This window comes from Podarcis vaucheri, assembly GCF_965113315.1.
Source record: "Podarcis vaucheri genome assembly, chromosome: 3".
Taxonomy (NCBI): Eukaryota; Metazoa; Chordata; class Lepidosauria; order Squamata; family Lacertidae; genus Podarcis; species Podarcis vaucheri.
Genome location: NC_138761.1, coordinates 52,809,624 through 52,827,926, shown reverse-complemented (window position 1 = coordinate 52,827,926; position 18,303 = coordinate 52,809,624). Strand labels below are relative to the sequence as shown.

General features: G+C 42.8%; 1 long non-coding RNA gene across 1 annotated transcript in view; it reads right to left on the bottom strand.

Annotated features, from left to right (window-relative positions):
* LOC309528132 overlaps positions 1-18,303 on the bottom strand; it is a 112,079-nt gene that overhangs the window by 49,910 nt on the left and 43,866 nt on the right. The window contains exon 2 of the long non-coding RNA XR_014217552.1: positions 13,004-13,072. This is a non-coding gene — a long non-coding RNA (uncharacterized lncRNA). The remainder of the gene's footprint in view (positions 1-13,003; positions 13,073-18,303) is intronic.

The window sequence follows — 18,303 nt, the reverse complement described above, 5'->3', positions numbered from 1 at the left end:
AGCATAAGCTCAAGTCAGCTCAGGAAAGTGAAGATGCCACACAAGCATATCCACGTTAAGACAGGAAGGGCTTTATAGGGTAACGTTTGATTTTCCTTGTACAATGCTTTTCTACAAACCAGGGACAGTTTGGGGGGTCTCTGTGTTTCCCCACTGCGCTTTGAATGTGTGGTGCAAACAGCCTAAGTGGAAAAATACTTTAATTGTGATTTTTTTCCCTGTTCCAGCATATCTACACACACACAAACAAACAAAATTCGGAGACTTTTATGTGTATGTGTGTGCTCTGCAATGGCCTTTGAATTTGGGAGCCATAGAATTTATGTGGGCAGGGAGAGAAGGGATAACTTTTTCCACTGTTGCTTGGAAGATACACCAAATAGTGGCAGTCCTTAACAACTGTAGCAGCATACCTGATACTATGGGAAAGATTATGTACCTGTAAAAATACGCCCCGTCACAAATAAATTCAAGTCGGCAACTGCCCCATATTAACTGAACTATTATGTACTGCTGTCTCCCCATGATCTGGACAACCTTCATTGGCTACAATCCTAGAGATTTGCCCTGCGGCAGAATGGATAAACAGTTTTCCTGCCAAGTCATCGTGGATTAGCTACAGCGGTGGCGAGGATAGCAGGATATGTCCAAGGGTAAGAGTTACAATGCATATTCCAGCTGTAACGTGAGATGGGATATTCGGAATGAGGCAGCATCATTTGAAGGAACGTTTACATGCTGTGGAAACGATGCCCAGCATTTGGACTGAGCAGAAGGGCAAGTTCAGCGTCATGCTTGTCCTGACATCAAAGCACACTGGCCCCAAACTATTGGTGCTTAAACTCCAAAGATTCCACCACAAAGCTTTAGATACACATGCAGATTTATGTTAAGATGGGAGATTACCACAAAGGGAGACATTGCATGTGACATGGGAAACCAGTGATGAGATTCCCAATTTGTTTGCTTTTGGTTTTTTTAAACTGGAACACGGGCTTGGAGGGCTGTGGTTTTATTTGCAGCAACTGTGCTGGCATGGGGTGCTTAACCCTTTCCCCATGGGTGTTTTTGTGAGCAGAATCACATATTACATGGTTCTCCCCCAACTTGCAGTGGGGAAAAACAGAGAACCCTCCCCCCCCCAAAAAAAAAAAAATGTCCCTGGTTTGTAGGAAAGCAATGTATTTGTCCATGATTATTATCACAGACCTGGCCTCGGTGGAGGGGGGGGGTGTTAAGCTAATACAGCTGCTACAGCAATCAAATTTGTAGGTCACCAAAGCAGCATTTCAGCAGTAAACTAAGATTGGGATGCTCATTACACGTCTCTCGTGTATTCATTAGTTTGGCTGTAAATAAAATTATACTCAAATGCAGCAGCAACAACAGTTCAAGATTCTGAAGTTTTATATCTACACTTGATCTTAGCCAAAAGGCCGAGAAGCGAAGTTTCATATCAAATACATCCCAGGTGAAGGAAAGGTAGAGTATTCAAGACTGTGGACTGAATCACACGTGGATGTACCTCTTTTAGCTATTACACATTTGATGATGCTCCCTGTGCCCCCCTGGGATGCCCCCCGCTGCTGGCTCACCCCCACGGGTGGCTAGTCCCACCCCACAAGCTGCTCCAGGTGCCAGAGCAGCTAGCTCCACTTCTTGGTGGCAGGAGAGGCCTAAGAGGTAAATCTCCAGAGGCAATAAACCTGTGGGGACAAATTGCTGGGAATCACAAGTGGGAGAGTTCTGTTACACTCAGGTCTTGCTTGCAGGCTTCCCACAGGCATATGGGTAGCTTCTGTTGGAGCAGGATGCTTGACTTAGATGGCCCATTGGCCTGATTCAGGACCAGCAGGCTCTCCTTCTGTGCTTATTCATAAGGTCTGGATACTTGTGAGAATGCTGAGGAACACCCTTCACTGCCAGAGTACATGGGAGCTGTTCCAATGCCTCCTGTCCCATTTTACTGAACCAACAGCCATTGGATACTCCTAAACCAACGCCTACCTAAGACATTTTGCAAGGAGCAAAGAGTGCTTCCTCCCCTAAGTCAAAGCCCACAGTGCTTAAGGCCAACCGAGTTATCATGGTACCTGAGTCAGAAAGCACCACAATCACTTCTCTCATTCTCTAACTGTAAAAAAATTTTTAACAAGCAATAATAATAAATTACTGACAGTTTTTTATCATTTACCTGAGGCAGCTGCCTCATTCTACCTAATGGTACATTCAGCCCCACATAAAGCTCTCATTAGGAAACAATCTCAGTGGGTTTTTCCTATGCATGTGTGAGAGGATTTGTTCTGGGGTACTGCTGGTCTGCAGGCAATGCCCTTGAGAGTGTGACCTGCAATAAAACGAATGATTGCCTTATCAGCTGCCAGCCACTCATGCAAGACATTTTCCCTCTGACATTTCAGTAGCTGGAATGAATTCTGGCTTTCCTGGCTCACTGTGTCAGGGTCTGTAGCGTGGACCAGATGAAACTTTGGATGCACTTCTGTCTTTTCCCAGCTCATTTTCATTGGGATCTCATGTGTGACCTCAGCAATTGCCCAGTCAGCAAAAGAGGCCTTAGTGAAAGCATTATTCCCCATCTGAGGATGATTGACATTTCTGTCTGCAAACTACTTGCCCCATTAATATGGCCTTGTCTCTATTTTTAGTGCCATACATTTTCAGGAAAAGGGTCTACTCTTTTGACTTTCTCTGTCAAGGGCCTGAAAGTGTGGTTTGACCCTTGGAGCCCAAACTAAGGCCAAGAGATACAAGCTTGCTTAAAGTAATAGCTTGCAGCCAATTACTTCAAAGTCACCTTCCAACAGCATGCATTCATTCATTCATTCAATCATTTGAAGTATTTATAATCTGCACTTTCATAAAAGAGTAACAAGGTGATTGTACAACACAGTAAATACTGGGTTGTTAAAAAGCAGGAATTCCTATTACAAAGGCCCATCTGAACAATTTCATTTTCAGAAGACATCTAAAAGAAGGCTGAGGTGATTTCTGCCGATGAGTATAACATTATTCATGTAGTGTGGAAAAAGTGGATACAATTTTATCCATCTCCCGTATTACTAAGACCCAGGTTCACCCAATTAAGCTAAAGGATGGGGGAATCAGGATAGAGAAAAGCAAATACTTCGTCCCACAGTGCGTAACTAAACTCTGGCATGTACCGCCACAAGATGTAGTAATGGTCCCTAACGCAGACAGCTTTGAAGGGTGATAAGACCAAATTCATGGAGGATAAGGCTAGCAAACGCTACTAGTCACGATGGCTATATATTTCCTCCTGTATCAGATGCAATGCACTTCTGAATATCAATAATTTGGGAGAAGAGTGCAGTCATGGTCGTGTCATAGGAACAGAGGAAGAAGCTGCCTTATACCAAGACAGACCATGGTTCCATCTAGCTCAGTACTGTTGACACTAACAACAGTTCCTCAGGGTTTGAGGTAGGAATCTTTCCAAACCCGACCTGGAAGTACCAGAGACTGAACTTGGGACCATTTAAAAGCAGGACCGGCCCACCCATAAGGCAAGGTGAAGCGACTGCCACACATGGCAGGTCCACCAGGACAGCAACTCCCTATGTTGGCCTTTCTTTTCCCCTTGTTCCTGTTGTAGATCTTCCCTGGCAGGGAGTGAGTCTCTATTTCGGGGTCTGCCTCAGATGCCAAAATGGCTTGAGCCAGCACTGTACCACTTAGCTACGGCTTTTTGTGCTGGCCTGCTTCTAATTTGGCTGGTCACTGTGGCAATCACACAGGGTTCCCGGACATTTCACCGTCTATTGATCCCTGTGCCACCACTTTATTTCTCGCTGCCACCACCCAGGCCCTACCTGGTACAATACTGAGCCCAGTCAGGGTTAAATTGGAACATAAACTTTTGTTGGTTTATTGCAGTTTTACAAGCGTGTGGTTTCATAAACGGTATCGGTCAATTACAAACATGGGGTGCCTATCCAGTCCTATAACTTCCGCTACCTGCTCTCACTCACTAAACCGCCTCTCAGATATTTACTTGTCAGTGTGGTGTAGGGGTTAAGAGCGGTAGACTCGTAATCTGGTGAACAAGGTTCGCATCTCCGCTCCTCCACATGCAGCTGCTGGGTGACCTTGGGCCAATCACACTTCTTTGAAGTCTCTCAGCCCCACTCACCTCACAGTGTTTGTTGTGGGGGAGGAAGGGAAAGGAGAATGTTAGTCGCTTTGAGACTCCTTTGGGTAGCGATAAAGCGGGATATCAAATCCAAACTCTTCTTCTTCCTAGTTCCTAACTGTTCCCGACTCAGCTTATTTCGCTACAGTAACTCAACCTCCCCACAGACTCTATCCCAATTCACTCCCACTCCAACCAGCCACCCAACTCCCAACGAACTCCCCCTTTACCCCTCCCAGAGCTGGTTTTATAGTCCCTCTGACTCCACCCCCCGGGTTCTGATTGGGTAACTTGTTTAACTATTTCACCTCCAGCACTCTCATATGTTGACATCACAGACACTATGTGAAAGGGACACTGGACTGGACTGGACAGGACTAGACTTTCGTCTGATCAATTAGGTTTTTTCTTAAATTCTACAGCTTAAAAAAATGGCCCTACAGCATTCCTTTCCTAATTGATTTCTACATCAAGGATTGGGAACCTGTGGCTCTGCATATGATAATGGCTTAATTCCCATCAGCCCCAAATAGCATAGTCAGGAACGATGGGAGTTGTAGACCAAGAACATATGGAGGGCACTGTTTCATAACTCTGATCTACAGGGATTAAAGATGCAGACACATAAAAAGTCATCTTCCTTGTTTCACATCCTTTCCAGAATTATTCAGGGGAAATTGCCTGTGCTGCTTATGTTTCCATGCAAGTCTTTCTCTTAGCACTTAACAGCTTTCTGACTAATTCTGAATTAGTTTTATGGGGGAGGGGGGGAGAAGAAGATGATTTCAGTTTCTCTGCACTCCAAACATTTTCCTGCTTGACAGCTCTGCCAGTGTGGGGGAGAGATCTGTGATGACTTGAACTCACGCAATAGAAGTTACTTTTGAAATGTCTTAGCTATTCAAATGCAGATTTTGCTAGCACCACGTATCTGAAAAATTTCCTATACAGACCTGTGTAGGGTTTTATTTAAAGCAGGTGTCTGTCTTTTTCAGCATTTGTTTACATGGCCAAAGAGACACGAGTGTATTCTTTGCACACAGTGGTATGTACATGGCGGACTTGGAATTTCCTGTGTGGATGCAATGATCTCTGCAGGAAAATTATGATGTTCAAAACGAAGAGGACAGAAATAAGACGGTAAATGTAAATCAGCTGGAGGAAGTAACTGTCTTTTATGTCCTGAGAAAATCATCTTGCTGAACCACAATTGCTACACAATTGCAATTTTTAGTGGGTGGTTCAGTCATCTTCCCTGTCAAATTGTGCTTCTGTTGTGTGAGGACAGCACATCTTTCCAGTACCCAATCAGCAAGATACAGTCACTGGGAAAAGCGCATTTCTTCTCCTAGCTACTATGTACTAATATTGTGAAATTACCCTGAGTTAAATACTGTGCATTTTTTGGCACAAAGAAGCGCTTTGGAAGTTAGGGGCTTCCCAAGCTTATCTTTTTATTATTCTTATTTTTATTTTTTCCATTCCCCCCCCAAAAAAAGATCTTTATTGAAACTTAACATATATACATAATAACCAAAATTCCCAATGATTCCTTCACATAAAATATAATATCTAAATTACAACAGCTACTTAATTATACACTTAATTAAAAAACCCACCACCCACCCTCTACTTCCCTCCACAGCAATTTGACTTTCTTTATATTTCTTTCTACCTTTTTTCCTTGCATTCTATAATAAGTTATTTTTGTTACATTCTGATTTTTCCTTCTTTCTTTATTGTTATTGCTTACTTTTTTATTCTAAGCCTATCAGCATGTCATTTTTAGAACAATATTTTGACATGTAATCTTCAAAATACTTCCACTCCATTCTTAACTTTTGATTTGATTGATATCTTATAATTGAAGTTAATTTTGCCAAATGAAGCGCTTTGGAGGTTAGGAGCTTTCCAAGTTTATCTTTTTAGTGCTGCCCTCCTTCCAGATAATCCGCTGCGCTAACACCATTTTTGTTTTGTTTTGAAACCACAGCGTCAGGATAGTAACAGCAGCACAATCACATAGCTGATTAGATTTAGCAATCTGGCCGAACTTGGGGAAAGTAAGATCATTCAGAATGAGGGAAATGCTCTCTGAATGAGCTTCATTTTTCTCAAAGGCGTTGTCAAGGATGCGACTATGTTGCTGTTATGAAGAAAAAGGACAAAGGAAAGAAAAAGCCGTGTTTGGAGCTTCAGCCAATCAGAGCTGCAAAGAGATTCACAATGGATGCTGTTTCCTGAATGCTAGGTGTGTGGAGGGCACAGTGATGAGGGGGTGCCTTCTCTCTTCATTATCTCTGGGCAATCACTGAGTCACTGAAAAAGGAGGGCGCTTTTCATGGCGAGAGAAGAATAAAAGTCTTCAGACCTCCCAGTGGCTGGCCTGCCTTGGTTTGGCTCGACCCAACTGGGGCCATCACAGGAAGAGCCCTCAGACACTGAAACCTTTGACAATTGAACAGTTTTTAAAAGAATATACAGTGGTACCTCGGGTTACAGACGCTTCAGGTTACAGACTCCGCTAACCCAGAAATAGTACCTCGGGTTAAGAACTTTGCTTCAGGATGAGAACAGAAATCGGATGGTGGCAGCAGGAGGCCCCATTAGCTAAAGTGGTACCTCAGGTTAAGAACAGTTTCAGGTTAAAAACAGACCTCCAGAACGAATTAAGTTCTTAACCCAAGGCACCAGAGTGTGTGTGTGTGTGTGTGTGTGTGGCCCCTTCACCCCCACTTTTGTGTCACATCTTGCTCTATGAAGAGCAACACTTGACATGATAAAGGTTTTGTCCAACTGTAGATTGGAGGAGGGTTTCTTATGCACCAACGTCTTTGCTTTTTGTTTTACAACCCAAAACTACATCGGGGCATAACCAGAAAGGAGTGGGAGGAAGCCAGAGTTGGCAATTCTTGAAATAATTATTCCTGAAAGAGTGAAATAATTCTGGTACCCGGGGGAGGGTTAGAGGTAGAGCCCCCAGTGCATCATTTGCAGCTCTGTGGCTTTTTTTGCAGGTTGGGGTCTGGATTCAACACATTTCTGTTAACTGAGACTTGTATGTAACAACATACAACACTTTTTTGCAGGCTACTAACTTCTGTGGGATTATTTAGTTGGTTATATTCACCAATGCTGTACGGCCCAAACAAAACTACATGCTAAGGGGGGGAAGCCCGTCGTGTTTTTCTGGCAACTGGCCCAGAAACATGCCAGACAATCCTGGCTTGACTAGGCTTCCTCCTCCACCCCACCCCGATTAGCTGAAAGCCTAGTGACTGCCTGCTCCTGAAAAACTAATTACACATTCCCTGAAGAAGAAGTGTGCATGCACACATTCTCTGAAGAAGTGTGCATGCACACGAAAGCTCATACCAAGAACTAACTTAGTTGGTCTTTAAGGTGCTACTGGAAGGAATTTTTTTTATTTTGACTATGGCAGACCAACACGGCTACCTATCTGTATCTACACATTCCCTCTCATTTGTAGCACATTGTTTTCCTTTCTGCCTGTGTGTGCAGGGTACGCTCATAACAAAACAGCATTTTCTTATTTTTCCCAGCCTTCTAAATATTATTCTTCCATGACTCCACTGAATGGATGCGCAGGCAAAAGGGTGTTCAGTCCAGAAGAGAGAACAGTGCAAAGGCAGAGACACAGAAGCCGTGCTGCCCTCTAGTGCACAAAATAACAATAGCATTTGGAGCATGCTATTTTCTAGAGAAAGCACAGAAAAGGTACAGTAAGTGTTTTTGTGAGGAGATATAATAAAGCACAAATGAAGGCATATCCTTGCCATAATTAGTCTATAAGATCCCTCTTTGTTCTCAATTTAAACACAACAAGCAAAACAGCAATGTACGTTTGGAATCAAGTAAAATGGCTCTGTGCAAAATCACTAGGGTGAAGACATTTCATTCAGTGATGTGTGTGGTGTGAAAAAATTTCATGAACAGCTCTGGTTCTTGCAGTACGCCCATCTTTCAACCCTGTACGTCTTTCAACCCTTCACAAAATATCCTCATGGAGGAAACACATGCAAGCAAAAACAAATGCCCCCTTCTCTACCTTTGCCGTTTGTTTGGGCTGCAATCCTAAGCATACTTACCAGAAAGTACGCCCCATTAAACTCCATGAGACATTCTTCTGAATACACAATATTAAGACTGCATTGTGAGATTCAGAAGTAAGAGTGTGAAACGAAAGGGGAGACAGGTCGATTGAATCTTTTGACCTCATACTCATACTGTGACCCCTAACTGGCTGTGAAAATAAATACACATGCAGAGGAAAATTAAATACGAGAAGATCGGGATGGTGTGCACTACAGCAATGGGGAGGGCAACTGGATTGCAATGGACAATATCACAAAGCGCCTATTTACTTTTTTTAATCCTTCATAATAATTATACAACCATGTCATAAACACAGTGAGATCATTGGTTTTTTATTCATTGAAGGGATTTGTGCCTTTGGCTTGTGCACCTACCAAGCAGATCCATTTGTTTATAATAATAGTCACTCTGTGTGCAGAAGCAATGAGTTGGCTGAAATAGAGGTGGTCCTGATAAATCATGGCATGTAGACTGAGCCATAGCAGTGAGGAGAGCGGTGCTCTGCCATCCATAAAAGGCATCTCCTCATTGTACAACATTCTGTGGAGTGTATGTGGCCTGTTATTATTAATACCCATTCCCGTAGCACTTTAAATGTAGAGAATCCTTTAAAATTTCTCCCTGTTCATCCCAGTCATCCCGAGACACAGAAATGGGCCACCCAGCATGTATGTGGTTGTGCAGAGGTTTGACTCAAAGCTTTCCAAGCCAAAATTCAACATCCAACCCACTAAACCACAAACAGGCCCCCTTTTTGTTAGGACTATCCTTCCTGCACACTATTAATAGCATGCACACTTCTTCAGATACACTGAAGAAGTATCTGAAGAAGTGTGCATGCACATGAAAGTTTATACCCAGAAGAAACTTAGTTGGTCTCTAAGGTGCTACTGGACAATTTTTAATTTTTTTCCATTTATTTCGACTGCGTCAGACCAACACGGTTACCTACCTGAAACTATAAATAGCAGTTTTACATTTCTATGCATTTACATCGGACCATTTATCAGTTGCTTCAAGCATGTGTGTGTACGTGTGTGTGCAATATTACATTTGCATTCCCTTCCATCGCAGAGCAATAGCAAAGCCATCAAAACCAAAATAAGCAACAGAAAGAGCATGTCAAAAATGACTCTTAAAATCCTTCACAGAAGGCACAACATTCCCAACCAAACTCTCAAAATTCAGGCACTGATGCACAGAGGAGTAGCAGGGACAGCTGTACCTTCCTAGCTAGAAGAGAGAGAAATGTCAAATGTAAACAGTCAGAAAAACCTTCAGATGCAGCTCTTGCTACCCAAGTGTGTGTGACCAGGTAAAGGTAAAGGGACCCCTGACCATTAGGTCCAGTCGTGGACGACTCTGGGGTTGCGGCGCTCATCTCGCTTTATTGGCTGAGGGAGCCGGCGTACAGCTTCCGGGTCATGTGGCCAGCATGACTAAGCTACTTCTGGTGAACCAGAGCAGCACATGGAAACGCCGTTTACCTTCCCGCCGGAGCAGTACCTATTTATCTACTTGCACTTTGACGTGCTTTCGAACTGCTAGGTTGGCAGAAGCAGGGACCGAGCAAAGGGAGCTCACCCCATCGCAGGGATTTGAACCGCCGACCTTCTGATCGGCAAGTCCTAGGCTCTGTGGTTTAACCCACAGCGCCCCCCGTGTCCCTATAACATAAGGGGATTCCCCTCCAAAATGAACACTTTGCTCATGAGAACATTGCTGGCAACCCTCTGTCTTAAGAGACAATGGAAGAGTGCATCTTTTGGGGTAAAGTCAAATCGTTGAAGAGATACAGCACCTTCTGTGGTTGTAGAGACCGATATGGGAGACAGATGTGCAGGTGGGCAGATGAAGCCATAGCAGTGAGGAGAGCGGTGCTCTGCCATCCATAAAAGGCATCTCCTCATTGTACAACATTCTGTGGAGTGTATGTGGCCTGTTATTATTAATACCCATTCCCGTAGCACTTTAAATGTAGAGAATCCTTTAAAATTTCTCCCTGTTCATCCCAGTCATCCCGAGACACAGAAATGGGCCACCCAGCATGTATGTGGTTGTGCAGAGGTTTGACTCAAAGCTTTCCAAGCCAAAATTCAACATCCAACCCACTAAACCACAAACAGGCCCCCTTTTTGTTAGGACTATCCTTCCTGCACACTATTAATAGCATGCACACTTCTTCAGATACACTGAAGAAGGATCTGAAGAAGTGTGCATGCACATGAAAGTTTATACCCAGAAGAAACTTAGTTGGTCTCTAAGGTGCTACTGGACAATTTTTAATTTTTTTCCATTTATTTCGACTGCGTCAGACCAACACGGTTACCTACCTGAAACTATAAATAGCAGTTTTACATTTCTATGCATTTACATCGGACCATTTATCAGTTGCTTCAAGCATGTGTGTGTACGTGTGTGTGCAATATTACATTTGCATTCCCTTCCATCGCAGAGCAATAGCAAAGCCATCAAAACCAAAATAAGCAACAGAAAGAGCATGTCAAAAATGACTCTTAAAATCCTTCACAGAAGGCACAACATTCCCAACCAAACTCTCAAAATTCAGGCACTGATGCACAGAGGAGTAGCAGGGACAGCTGTACCTTCCTAGCTAGAAGAGAGAGAAATGTCAAATGTAAACAGTCAGAAAAACCTTCAGATGCAGCTCTTGCTACCCAAGTGTGTGTGACCAGGTAAAGGTAAAGGGACCCCTGACCATTAGGTCCAGTCGTGGACGACTCTGGGGTTGCGGCGCTCATCTCGCTTTATTGGCTGAGGGAGCCGGCGTACAGCTTCCGGGTCATGTGGCCAGCATGACTAAGCTACTTCTGGTGAACCAGAGCAGCACATGGAAACGCCGTTTACCTTCCCGCCGGAGCAGTACCTATTTATCTACTTGCACTTTGACGTGCTTTCGAACTGCTAGGTTGGCAGAAGCAGGGACCGAGCAAAGGGAGCTCACTCCGTCACGGGGATTTGAACCACCGACCTTCTGATCGGCAAGCCCTAGGCTCTGTGGTTTAACCCACAGTGCCACCCGCGTCCCATTTGTGACCAGAAGAAGCATTAAATACACTGAGGAGGGTGTTGTAGGAATCAATGTGGGTTTGCACTGCCCTACTCCACTACCCCAGCCTGCCTGTGGATACAAGCTTCAATTTAAATAAGTCTCTTACCCATTCATGGTCAGAGCATTTACTAGCAAATCCATAAGACAATTCCAAATTCTCAAGGATCTGAGCTGCAGTATCACCCTTCTTGAAGTGGACTATCTGGGTATCGAAAATACTGCTCAGAACAGTTTTCAGATCCTCTATCTTTCTTGGGATTGCAATTCATGTTAGGGATGCACCAATGTTCACTTGTTCCACTATGGGAGTGAATGCAATGCTTCGGGGCCACAGTATTCACTGAGCTCTCACACATGCACACACCACATTTCCTGATAGGCTTTTGCTTCAGTGCCATTCTCATTAAGCCGGGTCTGCTTCTTGGGACCAGTGATTCCAATCAATAGAGAACCATACAGTTCACATAAGGATATCACAGGGCTAGGCAACCAATCAGACCTAAGAGTAAGGGCAATGCTTCTTTCATCAGCATTGCCCCAAGTTTTGAACTGATGGGTTTAGCTCCTTTTCTGGCTCTTAATTGTCACAGCTCCATCGCATCCTGTTTCTAACCTGAATATTGAATGTATGGAAGATCTGCCGTGCCCCCATCCCTGCGTTATCTAAGTGTCACATGCAAGTGTGGAAGTGTGGGTTTTCGATTGCTATTTCCAAAGGCTGTTATCAGCTCAACTCTTTGCTGCTGTTGAGTAAAGGATACAGGTAATAGAGGAAGTAGCATCGCTTTGTATCTCTTTAAATCTGTTGCAACTGCGGTTGCCAATAGATGCAACAGTAACCCACCCCAATTCTCTTCTCCAGCAACCCACAGAACATCAATGATACATTGCAGCAAAATTCAAATAAACCTAAAATGACAAATGTCACCAAAAGATGAAAAAGACAAAATCACTGTGGAAGAAATGAGCAGTTTAGTGAAAGTATCTCTGAAGAATTCCAGGTTGAGAAGAACATCAAGTTATAAAACTTAAATCACATCATATTAACACTATATGGAGAAGATAACTTGATGAGGCAAGGGCCCTTTATAATAGCTAGGAATGTAATTCAAAATTATTTTGGCATGTTTCTATTGATATATTTTATTTTATAAGATATAGATAATTAGTTGGGCTGTGCCGAATATTCTCCATATTCTCTAGGCCACAAGCAGTAGATCATAGGGGGAATGCTTGGGGATATTTTTAAAATAATTTGCTTGGGCAAATAGTCATCTTTTGTATCCTGTTTGGCACCATTGTTTCCCACCACTGTTTTGACACAGTGTTTCTCAACTCTGAATATCCCTTCCTTCTGCTTCCGAGACTGGTCACATGCATGACACCAGCCAATCACCATATAGTAAACAGGATGATGTCACAATGCAAAATAGTCAGATATGGCCATGTGATTATGTCACTGATAGCAAGAAAGGGCAATAAGAATGAAACAAACATTTTTGGAAGCAATGCCAATGAAGCTGTTGAAAAACATGAGTGCTTTTTTTAACACTGCATAAAATGATCCTAATAAATTCGGCTCAGCCCTTCTAATTACTGTTATTTTATTAAATTTCCAAATAGCAAATGATTATATACTATACCAGTTAACTGCTGCAGAGTGCGCTGCATCAGGCATTTCTGCGCCACAAAAGTACTTTCTGAGTTTGTTCCTATAAAGATAGCAAACAAAAGAGAAGGGTCACAATATCCTTAGGCAAAGGGAATTCTAGATTTTAAATTCTACCGTTTATTCTTCCCCTTTTCTGTCAGCCATTGGTGCAAATGTTTTTCTCCTTCACTGGCTGTATTTTATTTAAAAAAATACTTCTACATCACCTTTCTAGGCAATGCCTGTCCAAGGCAGCTTACAGCAGTAAAAAAAAAAAAATTACAAAATTTCTAATGAATGGGATATAGTCTCAAGTACCAAGTTCATACGAATAACAATTGCAGAACTCACATATCAATCACACCATCATCAGCAGAAATAATAGCAGCAGCAATAGTAGTATTTATTTATTTAAATGTTATTAAATTCTTTCAACATATAACTGCATCCTATAGATAAATAGAGAGGAAGAGACACAGTTACAGAAAGCAAGGACTGAACATTCCACGCATCAGCTAATGCATGGAGAGTTCAATCCTGCTTTGTGCCACATCTCTGCCCACCCCAGTGGGATGACCCATCTGCCAATTTTGTGATGTCAATAGGTTGTCAGATGGCTGGGAGGTGGGTGGCCAAAATAGCTTCTTTTAAACTTCTGTGTCCTATCAATATACAGTATCACAAGTAAATAAAAACTATTGTGGGTATATAAATAATATATTGAAATGCTGTTGCACGACAAATCTTTCCTATTATCCTTGCTGAAATTTGAGATTCCAAAGTCTGCCATAGCTGCGGATCCTGCCTGAAGTGGCTGCCCCTTTGCCTTATGGGGGTGGCAGTCATGGGGGTGGGGGTATAAAGATCTGGCCTGCTGGTCCAAAAAGGTTCCCAATCCCTGCCATACACCCTACAATGAGTAGAGGGTTGAACTAGATGACCTCATGGTCCACTCTAAAATTACATCATTCTATGCTAGCATAAAGATAACTGCATAAACTTGGGAAACCAAACGAGAGGATATAAAGCTTGTCCACTGCAGCACCACATCATAAATAATGCATTCCCAGCCAATTCTGTTTTGAAGTTCCTACTTGGATAAAAAGAACTAAATCAAAAACCTTCAGTCAACAAGCTACATTGATTTCTGTACAGAATTATTATACAATAGACTTAAAATTCCAGACTTTGGGTTAGACTGTTGACTTGGGAGCAAACAAATCTTGGGCTTAGCAAGTTATTTATGAAAATAGTAAAAAGATTCTAATCCATCCTCCAATAAATTATGCCAAATATTAAATTGCCAGCATAACAGCAAATCTGTCCCCTACTCCTCTAATCCAGGCTGCTTTTCCTTCAAAGCTTATTTCGCTACTAGGCTACACAAACATGTGTGTCTTCCAATCGACCATGTGTTGCAACAGACTGCCGGTTCTTGGTGGGCAATTTAGGACAAGATGCAAAAAGTCTATGAAGAATAGTTAGAAATGAAGCAGTGGTGTCCAGATTTTAGCGATAAAAGTGGGTATTAAGTGCACACTCGCAGTGCAATTAAACATACGTTTTCTTGGAAGTAAGGCCCACTCTATTCAATGGGATATCCTCCCTAGTATGTGTGCTTGGGATTGCAGTCTTGGACTACAGTCTCCTCTTATATGGTCATGTCCTGCTTGTAGGCTTCCCATGGGCATCTGCTTATGAAGAAAATGCTAGGCTGTGGGCTCATCCACACTTCCTAGTTGTCCCATGCCTAGAAAGCATGAGGTTGAGCAGTTGAACTGCCATCCAGCATACTCCTTCACTCTTGGTTGACTTCTTGGTCCTGTATACCTGAAGGAGCGTCTCCACCCCCATCGTTCGGCCCAGACACTGAGATCCAACGCCGAGGGCCTTCTGGTGGTTCCCTAATTGCAAGAAGTGAGGTTACAGGGAACCAGACAGAGGGCCTTCTCGGTAGTGGTGCCTGCCCTGTGGAACGCCCTCCCTTCAGATGTGAAGGAAATAAGCAGCTATCTTATCTTTAAAAGACATCTGAAGGCAGGCCTGTTTAGGGAAGTTTTTAATATTTAATGCTGTATTGTTTTTAACACTCAGTTGAAAGCCACCCAGAGTGGCTGGGGAAACTCAGCCAGATGGGTGGGGTATAAATAAATTATTATTATTATTATTATTATTATTATTATTATTATTATTATTCAGTGGGATTGAAGCAAGTTGCCTCCAGACTGCCAGTATTTTGCAACAATTCAATTCAAGCAAATACTGGAAATGTAGGCAGTTCAAACCACTCTGTTGTTCTAGCGCAACAGATCCACTTTTTTAAATTTAAAAAAACAGACTTTTGCAGTGAGGAAAATGATGGGGAATGCACTGAAAAGTGACAGATGATTGACAAGAAGACATGTAACTACCATGCAAGCAAATCAGAACGAATTCAGGATGAGTGCTCAAGCTAGAGAACCTCCCTGCAAAAAAAAAATCAGAATGAACGCTCCTTAAAGACGAGACATAGCCTAAACTCTGCATAAGCTTTGTGCAGATAAATCAGGATGATAAAAAAAATGATCACAGGTTGGAGAATCTCCCCATGAGGAAAGGTTGCAATATTGAAGACTTTTTAGAAATGTGAGTAAGATAAAATTTATAAAACCCTGCATGGCATGAAGGAAATTGTTTATGCTTCTCTTGTAACACTAGAACTCATGGACTAGAACTCCAATGAAGCTGAGTGCTAACAGATGGTTAAAAGAAAATACTTCTGCATGCAGCACATAATTCAATGATGGAACTCACAGGAGGCAGTGATGGCCATCAACTTGGATGGATTCAAAAAAGGATTAGATAAATTCACGGAGTATAAGGTTGCCAGTGGCTACTAAGTGTGATGGCTATGCTCTGCCTCCACAGTCAGAGATGCTTCCAAATACCAGTTGTTGGGCATCACAAATGCAGGGAGCTATGTTGTACTTGGGTCCTGTTTTCTAGCTTCCCATAGGCAGCTAGTTGGCCAAAGGGACAACAGGATGCTGGACGAAATGGGCCACTGCTCCGATCCAACAGGCTCATATTATGCTCTAAAGCTTGTAACAGGTTGTCTGGAGGAATCTATCTGCAGAATTCCATAGAGATTTCTCTGTGTTGTTGTTGTTTAGTCATTTAGTCGTGTCCGACTCTTCGTGACCCCATTGACCAGAGCACGCCAGGCACTCCTGTCTTCCACTGCCTCCCGCAGTTTGGTCAGACTCATGCTGGTAGCTTCGAGAACACTGTCCAACCATCTCGTCCTCTGTCATCCCCTTCTCCTTGTGCCCTCCATCTTTCCCAACATCAGGATCTTTTCCAGGGAGTCTTCTCTTCTCATGAGGTGGCCAGAGTCTTGGAGCCTCAGCTTCACGATCTGTCCTTCCAGTGAGCACTCAGGGCTGATTTCCTTAAGAATGGAGAGGTTTGATTTTCTTGCAGTCCATGGGACTCTCAAGAGTCTCCTCCAGCACCATAATTCAAAAGCATCAGTTCTTCAGCAATCAGCCTTCTTTATGGTCCAGCTCTCACTTCCATACATCACTACTGGGAAAACCATAGCTTTAACTATACGGGCCTTTGTCAGCAAGGTGATGTCTCTGCTTTTTAAGATGCTGTCTAGGTTTGTCATTGCTTTTCTCCCAAGAAGCAGGCGTCTTTTAGTTTCGTGACTGCTGTCACCATCTGCAGTGATCATGGAACCCAAAAAGTAAAATCTCTCGCTGCCTCCATTTCTTCCTCTTCTATTTGCCAGGAGGTGATGGGACCAGTGGCCATGATCTTAGTTTTTTTTTATGTTGAGCTTCAGACCATATTTTGCGCTCTCCTCTTTCACCCTCATTATTATGACACCTTAAATACTAGCAAATTTATTTCAGCATAAACATTTGTGGGCTACAGCCCAATCCATCAGATGCATGAAGAGTTATCCCCATCAGGTAATGTTTATACATCTGAAGAAATGGACTGTCACTGATTAAACTTATCCAAGAATACAGGTGCTAGTCTTCAAGATGAGTCCTTGTTATATATGCAGAACAGCAGCCTATATAGTAACATGATCCTTCTAAGATAATGTTCCAGAAGTTCCCAACTTCACTTTCATTGTTTTGCAGTATAGCATACACAGCATGCCTTCTTCATAAGCAAATACCTCTCTGTTTTATGAGTAAGGAAGCAAGTTGCCAGAGGTGTGGCAAGCATACAGGCACTGCCTGTTAATGACACATTGCTGGTTATTCTACAGGGGCCCTACTGTTCTTTTTTTTAAAAAGCCTTTTGCCTCTGCAAGGTGCACAAACTCTTTCCCCCTTCAGAACTGACATCTGATGAAAGGTGTTGCCCCAGGATTGCTGAGAGGTGGTGCGTTAGTTTTAAGGCCTGCTTGCTGGGTGGACTCTTTCTTCTTCTCTTGGCAGCTCTCACAACAAGGTGCTGGGCTGTGTATTAACATTCTGAATCTTTGCTGTTGGATTTGTTAGCATCAACAAAGATTATATAGTATAGCACAGAGGCCTTCACTGTTCCTGAGCCAGCTACTCCTCCCAACGGAGATCAAAGACAAAGCATGTTTGGGCATCCAAATTTTATTCCTTCGAAAATACATAACTAGTATGTTTCTATTTGCTGGAAGCTTGCCATTACATTATAGTGAATCTATATTATTAGCATGTTCTGGGTCTAAGATGAAGCAAATGTTCAGTACAACAAAATCCTCACTTTTGTTTTGGGTGATCATGGAAATACCATTATTCTACCTGTAGCAGATTTCTCTTTTTGGAATTACAGGACTATAACTGGTAGACCATACCTCCCATCTTCTTCATTCAACCATTTTCAATGGCAAAGTGTAAAAAGGGAGCATTAAAATCACCAATTGTTCTATTCTGAACTCCACATTTCATGAAGAAACTGATTGGAGATTGTTTTAATATACTTAATTATATCCCATCTTTCCTTCAAGGAGCTCAAGATGGCGTACTTAGTTCTCCTTCCCATTTTATCCCAGCCACAACCCTGTGGTGCAGGTTAGGCTGAGAGAGGGTGACTGGCGCAGGGTCACCTAGTGAGCTTCATGGCTGAGTGGGGATTTGAACCCTTGTCTCCTAGGTCCTAGTCCAACACTTTAACCACTACACCACACTGGCTCTACTCTCCTATTTAGAGAGTTTACACACTGCTTCAGTGATTCTGCAGGACTGGTAATTTTTGTTGTTGTTCATAAAGTCCTGGATTGCTCTGAGGATTTGGAGGGGGGTCAAGAACAAGGGG